This window comes from Megascapheus bottae, chromosome 24 (genome assembly GCF_031878675.1).
Source record: "Megascapheus bottae isolate mThoBot1 chromosome 24, mThoBot2.hap1, whole genome shotgun sequence".
NCBI lineage: Eukaryota > Metazoa > Chordata > Mammalia > Rodentia > Geomyidae > Megascapheus > Megascapheus bottae.
Window position 1 is genome coordinate 13,372,328 of NC_143532.1, and position 12,997 is coordinate 13,385,324.

The following is a 12,997-nucleotide window of genomic DNA, read 5'->3' on the forward strand; positions in this document are numbered from 1 at the left end:
AATAGAGATGTGTGGATGCAATGTAGATGAGTGAATGCTGGGGTCCCAGTGGTGGCAGAGGGGCAGGACTTCTCTCTAGGGTGGACCCTGGAACCTGAACAAGAGATGCCAGGAGTTTCTTTTCTCAAAGACATGAGAAGACCGGCTGCCTTGCTAGCTTCAATGACTCATGATTCCTTCCACAGCTGCCTGATGTCTTCATTCCACAGCTGGATCACTGAAACCCAAAGGGGGACGGGGCTAGCTCAAGGTGACACAGCTGGTTTTGGCAAGGTGATCCCTAACATCTAGCTTCTGGGTTATTATGCTTAGTATGTAATGGACTGAAGAGGAAGATACTGGTTTCCTCTTTGTGAAAGAAAGGAAGCTCAGAGAGGTCATGCAGTTTGGCTGCAGTCACACAGTGTAGGTCAGTCTTGTGTGTTCCCAGGAGACACAAGGCTGAAGGGCAATGTATTCTTACTTTTTTTTTTTGCCAGTCCTGGGCTTGAGCTCAGGGCCTGAGCACTGTCCTTGGACTTTCTCAAGGCTAGAGCTCTACCACTTGAGCCTCAGCACCACTTCCAGCTTTTTTCTATGTATGTGGTACCGAGGAATCGAACCCAGGTCTTAGAGCATGCTAGACAAGCACTCTACCACTAGGCCAAACTCCTGGTCCCTGTTCTTACTTCTTATGGAGAGGCTCATGGTTCTCAGAAACCAAATTACACTTTTTAGAGGAAGGGTTGTGGTTGGTGTTAGTGGCTGAACAGGACCTGGGGTGAGGGGCACAGGCAGACAAACACCATAGGAGAACAGCAAGCAGGTCCTTTCATGGTTTCTCTCAGGGATTCTTTTTATGTATGTGCTGGTTCTGGGGTTTGAACTCAGGACTTAAGTAATGTAGGCATTTTTTGTTTTTTTTGTTTTTTTTGCTCAAGACTAGTGCTTTACTATGTGATCCACAGCTCCATGCCAGTGATGTGTGTGTGCGTGTGTGTGTGTGTGTGTGTGTGTGTGTGTGTGTGTGTGTGTGTGGTTAATTGGAGATAAGAGTATGATGAACTTTCCTGACTGAGCTGGCTTTGAACCATGATCCTCAGATCTTAACCTCATGAGTATCTAGGATTACAGGCATGAGCCACCAGAGTGCCTGGCTTAGAGGCTCTTTATTTAGATCTATTTTTCTCCACCAGGCAAAGCCTGTGTTTTGATGGAGCCCATCGGCCAAGCAAACAGCATTGACTAATTGGTTTTTCTACTGAACAAATGAATCAGAGAGGCCTCTCTTTGGGGAGTCTTGCTTGGAAGTCTGATTTCTGAGCACTAATGTCAACTCAGCCATTTCCTGGCAGGGACTCTCGGCCAAGCGACTCACCTCTTAGAGCCAGGCATCTGGCACAGAAAGCAGGACAGGAGCAGCTCAGTGTGTTTGGGGAACACGGGTTGTGGATAATAAGCCCCTGACCCACAGAAGGGAGTCTCAGAGATGCCTGCTCTGCCCCCACCCCAGAGGGGCAGAGGGAGGCACCAGATCCGAGACCCCTCTCTAGGTCACTCCTTGCAACTCCCTCAGCCTTCCCTAAGCCAGGGAACCCCTGTGGCTGGCCTGCCATCCATTCTCAGTCTCCATGGAAACAGAGGGGCAAGCTCTGACCTGGGAAGTAAGGGTAGCAGGCGATCTTGAAGCTAGCTGCTGGGGAATTGGGACTTCATACCAGACAGTCTAAGAAGAATTCCAGGGCCATGATCCTAACTTTCTGAAAACACATATAGGCATGTCTGCATTCACATTAGTGTATGTGCTATGTGTCTGTATATGTGTGTGTGTATCTAGGCATGAAGGACACGGGTGGGCAGAAAATTTCACCTCTCCAGTTGCTTCCACAAATCCCCCACCCTCTCTCATATTCTGGTCAGTTGTGGGGTTTGAACTCATGACTTGGGCACAGTCCCTGAGCATTCCCCCCTGCCTCCCCCACCAAGACTAGCACTCTACCACTTTGAGCCACAGCTCTGCTTCTGGTGTCTGGTGGTTAATTGAAAATAGAAATCTCACGGACTGATCCTCAAATCTCAACCTCCTAGGTAGCTAGGATTAGAAGCTTGAGCCACTGGTACCTAGGAAGATTTCTCTTTTAAAAGCAAAATGGATGAGGTTGCTCCCTTGTTGAAGCCTTCTGTAGCTCCCCAGTGCCCTCAGGAAAATGGGCCTGGCTTCTTACCCCAACCTCCACAGCCCTGAGGTTTTCCTACTCGGGGAATGTCTTAATAGGCACATGCTGGATGGACGTCTAGCCAGACGCCTGACTCTGCCAGGGAGGGGTAGGTCTTCCCCTTTGCCTGCAAGGGCTGCCCTCAAGTCTCACCCTCCCACACTTCCTCTCACCCTGATTCCTGGTCCCTGAGACTCTGGCATGAAAGCTGAGCCTTCTAAGGGCATGTGTGGAGGAGCTGGGCCTCTGGGGACAGGGACTACAAGAACCGCTCATACATCTTAGGCTGTTTCTTACCCTTAGTATACCATTCCTTCTCCCTCCACCTGGTAAACTCCTACACAGCCACCAATACCCAACTCAAATGATGACTTCATGAGAACTACCTTAAGTGATGGAGAGAAAGCTCCTACTGACAATTCTTCCACCACATAAAGACACCCTTCCAGACCAGCTCTGATCCTAGATTGTTCTCACAGGGTATAGCAGGAACTTTCCATAGTACTCAGGAATATGGGACTCAGTGAGTCGTGGCCTGATTCTAATACATGAGGATGGGCAGAAGATTTTTTTTTTTTTGCTAGTCCTGGGCTTTTTTAGCTCAGGGCCTGAGCACTGTCCTTGGGCTTTCTCAAGGCTAGAGCTCTACCACTTGAGCCACAGCACCACTTCCAGCCTTTTCTACATATATGGTACCAAGGAATCGAACCTGGGTCTTTGTGCATGCTAGGCAAGCACTCTACCACTAAGCTAAACTCCTGGCCCCAGAAGATGTTTTTGAAAGATGCTAAGGAGATCCTGGGAAGAGCCAAGCAGCTCCACAGACATCTTGTCACTATGGTGACAAAGGGATCCACAATACTAGGTCACCACTCCTTGCCCCCAGCACCACAATCAGCCATTTATTCATCCTCTGGCTGCGATCTCCCAACTACCCCCCCCCCACCCCACACACATACCACATCCCCTGATTCATTTACCAAGAGCCTGTAACACCTGCCACTGACCCTGACCCTGAAGCAGAAGCTGGATTTTCAAGTTCAAGGTCTGCTTCCTCCTCCCCCTGCCCACTTGAGGATCTCGGCCCAGGAGTGTGGAGGGCCCCACTTAGGTCACTGCTCTGGGCCCAACTTGCTTGTGACTCATCTCTGCCTGGATTGTCTGGCTGCGAGTGTGAGGGAGGGTGGGCGGGCAGGCAGCACTCCAGGTTTGAAGTGGCTGAATGGTGTATGTCAGGTCTTTGTTATCTCCATTCCCCTCACCTCCAGGCTTCCCGAATACCTCCACTCTGGAGCAGAGATCAGGCCCACAGAATGAAACCTGGGAGATTCCCACTCTGGTTGGAAAACAACACACAGAAGAGGGAGGGGAGGGGCTTGGCTGTGGGAACGAGACTCAGTCATGTCCACAGTCCCTGCCTGACTTCTGTCCCATGCTGTCAGTTCACCAGGTCTTCCAACTAAACACCACATCAGAATAAAGGGACTTGGTGAGGTAGCTGCCTTCCCCAGCTGGGATTTGGGGACCATTTGAAGAAGTACAGACACATGGCCAGCTATTATCCCTTCTAGAAGGTCTCCCTGGGCTCAGGTAGAGCCACACAGGTCTGGGTCAAAGGAAGCAAGAAAGCACCAAGGCTGAGCCACAGATGGAGAGAGAGGAGCTAGAGGATCGGAGGGGTTTCAGGACATTAGGGGACAGTGGACAGCTATGCTTCTAGGCGTCAAAAGTCCCTCAGGTACCAGGCCTTGAGTATGGGGCATAGAACAAACTCAGGGAAACTTGGACCAGGGCATACCACAGAGGGGGTAGAATTCTTGAAGGAACGGAGCACGGGCAGGTGTGCAGGTGAGGATTGCATAGGTACATAGAGTGATGGTGGTGAAACCTCAGTGGGAAGGTAATAGGTAAGCCAGGCGGAGGGAGCAGACAGGGCAAAAGTCCAGGACAGCAAAGTGCTGGGGACACAGTGAGGGACAAGGAGGGGAGGGGAGAATGAGTCTGTGTGCTCAGGTGACTGGAGACTGCAGGAGCAGAAGGTTCTATTAGCACCATTCCTGCCATGCAGGATGTGCTCAGGGGCTATACACATCTCACAGGGTTGGGTCCCTGGTGTGTGTGTGTGTGTGTGTGTGTGTGTGTGTGTGTGTGTGTGTGTGTTGTCTGATCTCCCAGAGTTGGGATGTGGGGAATTCCCTGGACTGTGTGTTCAACTTGAAAGGGTCTCATTCACCTTCCCCAGGCAAAGGCTAACTCTGGGGCTGTACAGATGGGGCCCCACACAGCGAAAGCCTTTTTCCTGTCACAGGATGCTCTATTATTCCAGGCTGAGATCCAGCTAGTGACACTCTCCACTCCTTGGGTACATGGTACCAGGTTTGTCATGGGTTTCAGTATAGGAATCTAGGGAACCCAGAGCAAGGGAGGGAAAGGGCCAGCCAACAGTGGTAAAGAGGTGGGCAGGAGGCCTTGGGGTTTGATAACAGGTGACAGGGTCACCGGTTGGGGGTTTAGAAAGGGGATTTCAATTTATGACAGTCTCAGAAGCAGGGAGGCCATCTGTCCCTATGCCACATCTGGCCACATGTGTATTATGCTCATGAGGTGAGCCTGGAGGTTACCTTAATTTCCCTGCAGTAGCCCCCTATGGGATCAGCCTTCACCCCCTTTTGCCTCCACTATGGCCTAAATATTCTATGAAGCTTGAGTTCCTATCTACCCACAGAAGCCACTCTGTCCACAAGCCAGGAAGCAGGTTCTAACCCAGGTGTGGAGAGAAGCTTGGTTTGGGGTTCAGAAACCACCCCTCCCAAGAGACACAGGCGCTTCTGCTTCAGAGCACTGCAATAGTAGAGGCCCTCCCAGTGAAAAAGAGGACTAGGCAATGAACATGTGAGAGCCCTTTTAAATCAAGTTGACCAAATCAGTCTGTTGTTTAGACAGGGAAAAAATGACAATGGATGTGAGTGCATGGCCCAGGTGGTAGAGTATGTGCTTATCAAACGCAAGCTCCCAGAAAATGAATATCCTCTTTTACTTTTCTCAGACACAAATGGATTGAAGACTGCCACAGAAGAATCACCTCGCTAACACAGCACCCAGAGTTACGATATGCAAATGATGATCCATTTCATAAACTCGTAGGATTCCAATGAGTCACCGAGATATTGAAGTATATTCCATACATAATGGTAGAGGCACTCAACCTTTCTAAGCCTCAATCTTCCCACAAACACAATGGGAGCAATTCTAGGACTCCCACAGTTTCCACCCTTCCCCAGGTGCATTAGCCAGAGTTGAAAGAGAAAATGGTACCCAGTACATGGTCATAATGCAGAGAACAGCCCCTGGCAGAGATTCAGGTAGCTCTGTGCCCCTGTGGGTTCTTCCTTCCACTCCACAGCTCATCTGGAAGGTATGCCATATGTCTTCCCCCCTTCAAGGCAGGGCTGAAGCTCTGAAAGGTTGAGTCACCTGCCCGGAATCATTCTACAAACACACAGTTCCAAGACCTATGATCCCAGCCACAACTCTACCATGTCTTCCCTTGCCAAAGCTCTGTTGGCCTCAGTTTCTTCTGCAGGAGGCTGAGGGCAGATTTATGCTTTCCTGACCCTCACCGTGTGCTCATACACTCAGGACTAGGGTTTCAGATGACAGTCCTCAGGGGGTGTCCTGCTGATTTCATCTCTGATCATGCCTGTATCCCCAACATACTTCCTATCAGCTAGGCCCCCAAATCCCAAGTGCACCTGTAGATGCATAGTGAATCAATTTCTGATAAACTCCTTTGAGAAGACAAAGGGTGGAAATTATGGGAGGTGCATGGAAGCCAATCCTATTGGGTGAGTGGATCAGGGCTGTGGAGGGAAAAGGAGAGGAGGATTCTGTGAAGCAATGGAAGGCACAGACGTTCAGCTTGCTATACCAAGTTCCACTTGACAACAAGTAGACGTGTTTTTCCATTTCATCCTAGCTTGGTAGCTAGACCACAGGTGGCCAGGGACTCCACGGATGTCCTTTACTTTCTTTTCAGCTGTGCCCCATGTACCAACTTGAGCTGGTGCTCTATCTGAGGCACCAGCGACAAGCTCTGGGGACAGCCCAGCTTGGAAGTTTTGACTTCTAACCAGCTCCCCTTCCTTGGGTTCATTATGGAGGTTGGGTAAATGATCTAATTGCCTAGATGGACACACTGCAGTCCGCAAGCTGTCATGGCTGAGCCCTCCGCATGCCTGGCAGCATCTCTGACTTGGTGGCTGCTCTCACCGTTATTCTTACTTATCACCCTTGGCATGGCCAAGACACCTGACAGCCTGATTGCTCCCCAGGGAAAACAATCCACCTTGTACCTCCATGTCACAAAGGGAGGTGTGCAGATTGCTTTGTGCCCAGTACAAATACATGGGTGGCCTCTGCTCTGATTTGGAGGGGGGGACAGCAGCTATCAGCCACGGACCCAGCCAAGGAGTACCCCTTTGGGTCAAGTACCCCAACTTAGAATGGGGTGTTCCTGAGGAGAAAATTTGGCTTTACAAGGAGGCCTCCTAGGAGAGGCTGGGAGGCCTTCCTGCCCTTCTTGCCATCCTGAGTCACACAGCCGGCGCGAGGAGCCAGGGCCTGGGAAGGGCCGCGCAGGCCTGGAGGGCGCTGCCCAAGCGTCTGGGAGACACATCTATGCCGCCAGCGATGCCGCCCAGTCAGACTGAGCCTCGAGTCCCTCTTGGGGTGCACAAGAAAGTCTCCCCAAAGGCGGGGGTGGGTGGGTAAGACGCAGCGAGGAAGTTCCCTCCTTCTCTCCTCGGTGTGAGGCTGGACAGAGGGGCAGGGGTAAATACATCCCCAGGTGACCCCTCCGTCGGCGGGTCAAACTTCCTGGCTCCGGGGGAAGGGAGGGGGGTGCAAATTAAAAATACACAAACCCCGGTCCCCTTTCTCTTCTGCCTCCGTCGAGAGTGCGCTCTAGTTTGACCTGGTTGTGTGGCTTGCTCAGGCGAACCCCAAACCTGACAGCGCCCCCCACCCCCGGGCCCGCAGCGGGTCGACGCTGGTCATCTAGGGAGACTCCCCCTCGCCTGCTGCCCGGGGTGCTCAACCTGGGTAAGGACCGGGTGGTCTGATCTGGGGTGCGGAGGTCTGCAGCATTCCCAGGGTCCCGCTCCGGGCCACAGGTCCGCCGGCTCAGCGCGCCCCCGGCGGGGACCCCCTCCACGGTCTCCCCTGCGCGCGCCCCCGGCTGGGACCCCTCCACGGTCTCCCCTGTGCGACCCCCCGCCGGGGACCCCCTCCCTCCACCCGCTCCCCAGCGCCGCCCCCTGCCCCCCGCCCCCCTTACTCGGCTTGGCTGCCGCGCTCCGCCCCGTGCGCTGCAATGCCGGCTCCAGCTTCGGCTCCAGCTCCGGTTCCCGCTCCGGCTCCGGCTCCCGCTCCGGGTCCCGCTCGGATGCCAGGGCGCTGGGGCTGCGCTCGCTCGGGCGTCGCGGGGGGCGCGCAGGGGCGGGGCGGGGCGGGCTGGCCAGGCGTGGGCCCGGGCGAGCCGAGCTGACCTGCCACCCGCGATCGTCTCCGGGGAGGCCAAGGCGGCTTCCCGGGACCCAGCCTCGGCCCTGCCCTGCCCTGCCGCAGCCCCGCCCGGGCGCCCGCGTCCCCGCGCCTCCGCTCACGCCACCCTCACCCTCTCCCGGGGGGCCCCCTCGGCAGCGGCGGGGCTCCGGGGCTCCGGGGCCTCAGCACCGCGCCGCCGCGGCCCAGGTCATCTCTGCGGGGCGGGGGACGCGGGGACGCGGGGGCGGGGGGCGGGCCGAGCCGCGCCCCTCTGCGCACCGACACCCACACCGCGGCAGGCGGCCTGGGCAGGGCCGCCAGGGACGCCCGGGGGCCGGCCCGCCCGCCGCACAGACTTACGGACACGTGCGGAGAAAGGGGGAGCAACCACGTGCCCGGGAAGGACAGCTGGACCGGTCGATGGAGGCCGGGACACCCGGCCCAGGGGCGCCGCGCCGTCCCGCGTGGCTGGGCCATCGGCAGGGCAGCGGAGCCCGCCACCCTCTCCGCTCCCAGTGGCCCGCTGGTGAATCTTGGCATGGAGGACAACATCTAGGCCGGGCTGACACCGTCCCTCTGCGCCATCAGCACATTCTGTCTTCACCGAGCCCCCCTGTCCTGAAGCTCAGCTCTGGCAGGTGCAAACCTGGGGTGAGGGCCTGGCCCACAGGAAGAGCCAGCTTCCAGCACCTGCTCTGCCCCCACCCAACGTGGGGCCTTGTTTGCTTCATTGCCATAGAGGCACCCTTACTAGGTGTGTGTGTGTGTGTGTGTGTGTGTGTGTGTGTGTAAATGGTTTTTAATCATCGACTTGTCTGGGAATCCCACAGGGCGCGGATTGTGTGTGTGTGTGGGGGGGGGCTGCAATGGTCTACTCAAAGTGGCCACATAGATTCATCCATGAACTACGCACGTTGCCAGTGACCATCTCCATGTCCCCATTGGATGGAGGGACCCGGAGCTTAAAGTAACAAGGACATTCAAAGCCGGTTGTTGCAAAACCCCAGAGGCCTGCCTATCCTTGGAAATTGGTCCTCAAAAATAAAACATGATGACAAAGAGGTGAGCACTTTGGAAAGGAGTAGAGGAGCACCTGGGGTCCAGTCTTTTTTTTTTTTTAACTTTATTTAAAAGTTTTAGTATGGCCTAGGGGTGTAGAAGGGAGGAGAGCAGTTATTGCGGGGCTGGGTTGGTTCTAAATGGTTTCCTGGAAGGGGGCTATCGAGCCAGGACCTAAGGATGAAGAACTAGGTAATCCAGACAATGCTCAAACAATGAGAGAAAAGTGACATTATTTCTTAGAGCAGTGGTTAGGATCAAGTGCAATATCACATGCCAAGTATTTAGTATGGTCCTGACAGGTTGTCAACTTCTCAATAAATGTTGCTTCTGAACATTCAAGAGAGACATGTAAGAGAGCAAAGAAAAACATTGTTCCTATTTGCTCTTTTGCTCCCCTGGTTACAGGAGGGAGCTATCTTTGGCTGGGAAAATAGATTTCAGTGTTGGGAAGAATGTTAGCAGCCAGACTGACAGTTTTTAGAAGCAAATTTGAGTCTAATTTGAAAGTTGTTTTTAAAATAGTATCGACCAAAAAGTATTGGATTCATAACCTGACATATAGAATTTCAACTTCTTTGTGTAACTATTGAATTATAACAACATTAATAAAAGATATTGGCATCTCCTGAACTCAAGCTCTGGAATGAATCGTCAAGAATGAACTCAGATAAACACCATGGGTAACTCCCGTGATCCTCTTGGGTTCCCTGCTCATGCTAAGACACATCTGGCTGTCACCATCCACAGGAGAGAAATTTGTAGCCAAGTCACAGGACAAAATGGAGCAAGGAGAATGAAGGTATCACAACCATGGCAGTGATAGGACCAACCTATAAACACAGGGCCGAATGACAGAAAGCAGAGGATGTATGATTTATTGATCTAAAGTTTCAAAGCAGGGAAGGCTGCCGATCTACTGGGTTGAGAATCTGGGCAAGTTTATAGCTGGGGCAAGAAATGTGGTAACTGGATGTGGGCTCTTGGCACATGGGCAATACAGTAGGTCCTAGGTTCGGATGTAGGTTCTTGGTACCCAAGTATATTTTTCTTCAGATTCTCTGGGCAGTATACTCCTGTGAAATTTAATGTATGACGGATATACTTTAATAATCAGAAAGCTGTCTGTATGCATGTGCCAGAAGAGGCAAGAGAGCTTGATGATGCCAGAGAAAGAGGCACGCAGAATTATGAGCAGAAGGGGCAGAGGAAAAAAAAAAAGCCCAAATTCCGTTCCTAGAAGTTTCTTTCTAGACTTAGTAACAAAAATAGTTTTTTTTTTTAAATTTATTTTGAGATAGCTCTCAAACATTGGAGATCTCCCAACCCTGGTTTTCTCTGTAGCACAGATATTTAAGTCAACATAAGGTGTCCTTTTTTATTTTTTAATGATTTTAGCTTTATAGGACAATGATCCAAATAGGAAACTATTTATTGTCAGTAGGCAGCGCACAGATCTGAAAGGACTTCTGGCTGGCTTCCTTTAATTTTTACTTTTGGAGTTTTTACTTTTGGTAATATGGTGGTTTGAATTTAGAGCTGTGTGCTAGCTAGGCAGATCCTCTACCATTTGAATAACACTTCTAGCCTCATTGTGTTTTAGCCACTTTTTTTTTTTAAGTTACTTTTTTTTTTCCAGTTCTGGGCTTAAGCTCAGGGCCTGAGCACTGTCCTTGGATTTTTCTCAAGGTTAGAGCTCTACCACTTGAGCCTCAGAACCACTTCTGGCCTTTTCTAAGTATGTGGTACTAAGGAATTGAACCCGGGTCTTCGTGCATGCTAGGCAAGCACTCTACTACTAGGCCAAACTCCCGGCCTTAAGTTACTTTTTTTGAACAGGGTAAGGCCTTGCCTTTTTGCCCGGGCCAACATGAAATTTCATTCTTTTTATTCAGCCTTTTTTTTTTTTTTTGCCAGTCTTGGGCTTGAGCTCAGGGCCTGAGCACTGTCCTTGGACTTTCTCGAGGCTAGAGCTCTACCACTTGAGCCTCAGCACCACTTCTGGCTTTTTTCTATATATGTGGTGCCAAGGAATCAAACCCAGGTCTTCGTGCATGCTAGGCAAGTACTCTACCACTAGGCCAAACTCCCGGACCTTTTCAGCCTTTTTTTTAAATTAAAGAATTCATTAGCATTGATTGTTACAATCAAATGCCATGTTTAACAAACAATTTTTCAAAAAGGAAATCTCTATATACAGTCACTGGCACTTAGATTTTAGAACATAATTAAAATTAAGCTGAGGGTTTGTATGTCATAGGCACATATTAATGTATGTAGTAAAACATTATGTCTATAGAGTAGGAAGTAGAAGTAAGATTCAAGTAGTAGAGCACTAACCATGAACATAAGAGCTAAATAAGATCTAGAGGCCCCGAGTTCAAGCCTCACTATGGGCACAAAAACAAAACTTCCCATCCATACAAACAAACTGATGCTTAATTCCTGCCAGAGTGCCCTAGAGAGAGGAGGGACCCTCTAGTGTGCCTTACCCAGGAGACCCAGGTGAATTGTGGCAAACAAGATAGCTTTAAGAGAGAATACTTTATATATCAATGGATTTTGAGAAGGTTTTGGAAAAACTAATAGGCTTAGAATATTCTCGGTTCAGGTGCACTATATTCATAAATTGCTTTGGTGAATGTCAGCTCCTTTGTGCAACTACTTCAAGATAATAATAATTATATATATAATCAACCAAATTCAAAAAGAAAGGCATTTCTTGTGTCTGCAAATGCCTCCAATTGTTTGTCAGGCTTCTGGAGGCTCTGCCAAATGTTGGCTGTATTATCTGTTCTCAGTCAGAAGTCTTCCCTGAGTTCAGGAGTACAGTTTTGTATACTTCCTTATATGAAGTTTCACTTCCTGCCCAGAGCCTCCTATGAAACAGAAAACCCCTGTCTCAGCACAGCTTTCTGTGTAATATCATTAAACACTTCCCCCACCCCGCCCCTGCTGAGCAACCATTACTCAGAAACATTAACTTGCACTTCTTGTAACTCTAGGATATGTCTTGAGAAGTTAACCCCTGAATATGGATGCCCACACAGAAAGAAACAGGTCCCAGCTGCTACTTCTGTCCTACAAAAAGGGACCCTGTGTATATCCATACATTGCAGAATTGTATGTAGGTCACAGGACTGGGAAACCAGATTCCTTCATCCTTAGATCTGAGAAGATGCTAGAAATCTGGCATTTCAGAGTTGAAGATATTTAGATTCTACAGATCAAACTCAAAGGAGTGTTTTTGGAAATAGAGAAATAAAGTGAATTAGCCCATCAGTAACACTTTTTCCCCCCTCAAGCCCAACACAATGACTCCAAAAGCAACTAAACAAACAAACAAACAAACAAAACAACAAAAAAACCCAACAAAACAACCACACACCAAAACCTCTGTTGCATTAAAACTTCCAGTGTTCAAAAATGGATGTTCATTGTGTTTTCAATGACCAAGAAACTGCTCATGAACTAACATTAAAATAACTTTTCCCCCTGATTCTAAAACTACGCGCTGATCACATGCTACTGGGAAACAGAATAAAGAAAAAAAGTCATAACTTTGTAACCTGAAAAAAATAGGATCTGACTGTAATTTATGCCCTGAATTTTGTAGCTTACTTAGTTTTAATTTTTGCTTCTCTAACTTATTCAACCTATGATCATTGCAGGCCCAGGTAACATTTAATGGTCACTAGGGATTGTTTTAAGGCTCTGCCATATTGACTTAGCCAGTCTCTTATTGCTGGTCATTTACGTGGTTTCAGTTTTTGCTGTTCTTTGTAAATATCACTGAACTTATTACATCAAGGCAGATGCATTCTGCGATCATTTCTCAGGTAAACCTTTAGAAAACAGCTGGGTACTCCGGGAAACTAGGTGAGTCTAGAGAGTACTTTGGCAGGAAGCCTGAGGCACAGGGATTGTGGCTGTTTCTGGCCTGCACTCACTCCTCAGGGCTGGCCAAAGGAAGCAGGAGGCCATAAGCACTGAGGCAGGAGCTCCCCAGCCCCTGCAGGGTAGGGAGGGGTGGTGGGGTACACTGGGGCTTGCTGCTTATCACCCCAAGCGCTGGTGACCAGGTGCAATCACTTTAGGTGGGTTGAGACTTTTGATGTTCACTGGGCAGGGTAATTTTGAGACTTTTAATGTTCCCTGGGCTGCAGGTAACTCTCATCTGGGTCAGCAGCAGACTGTGT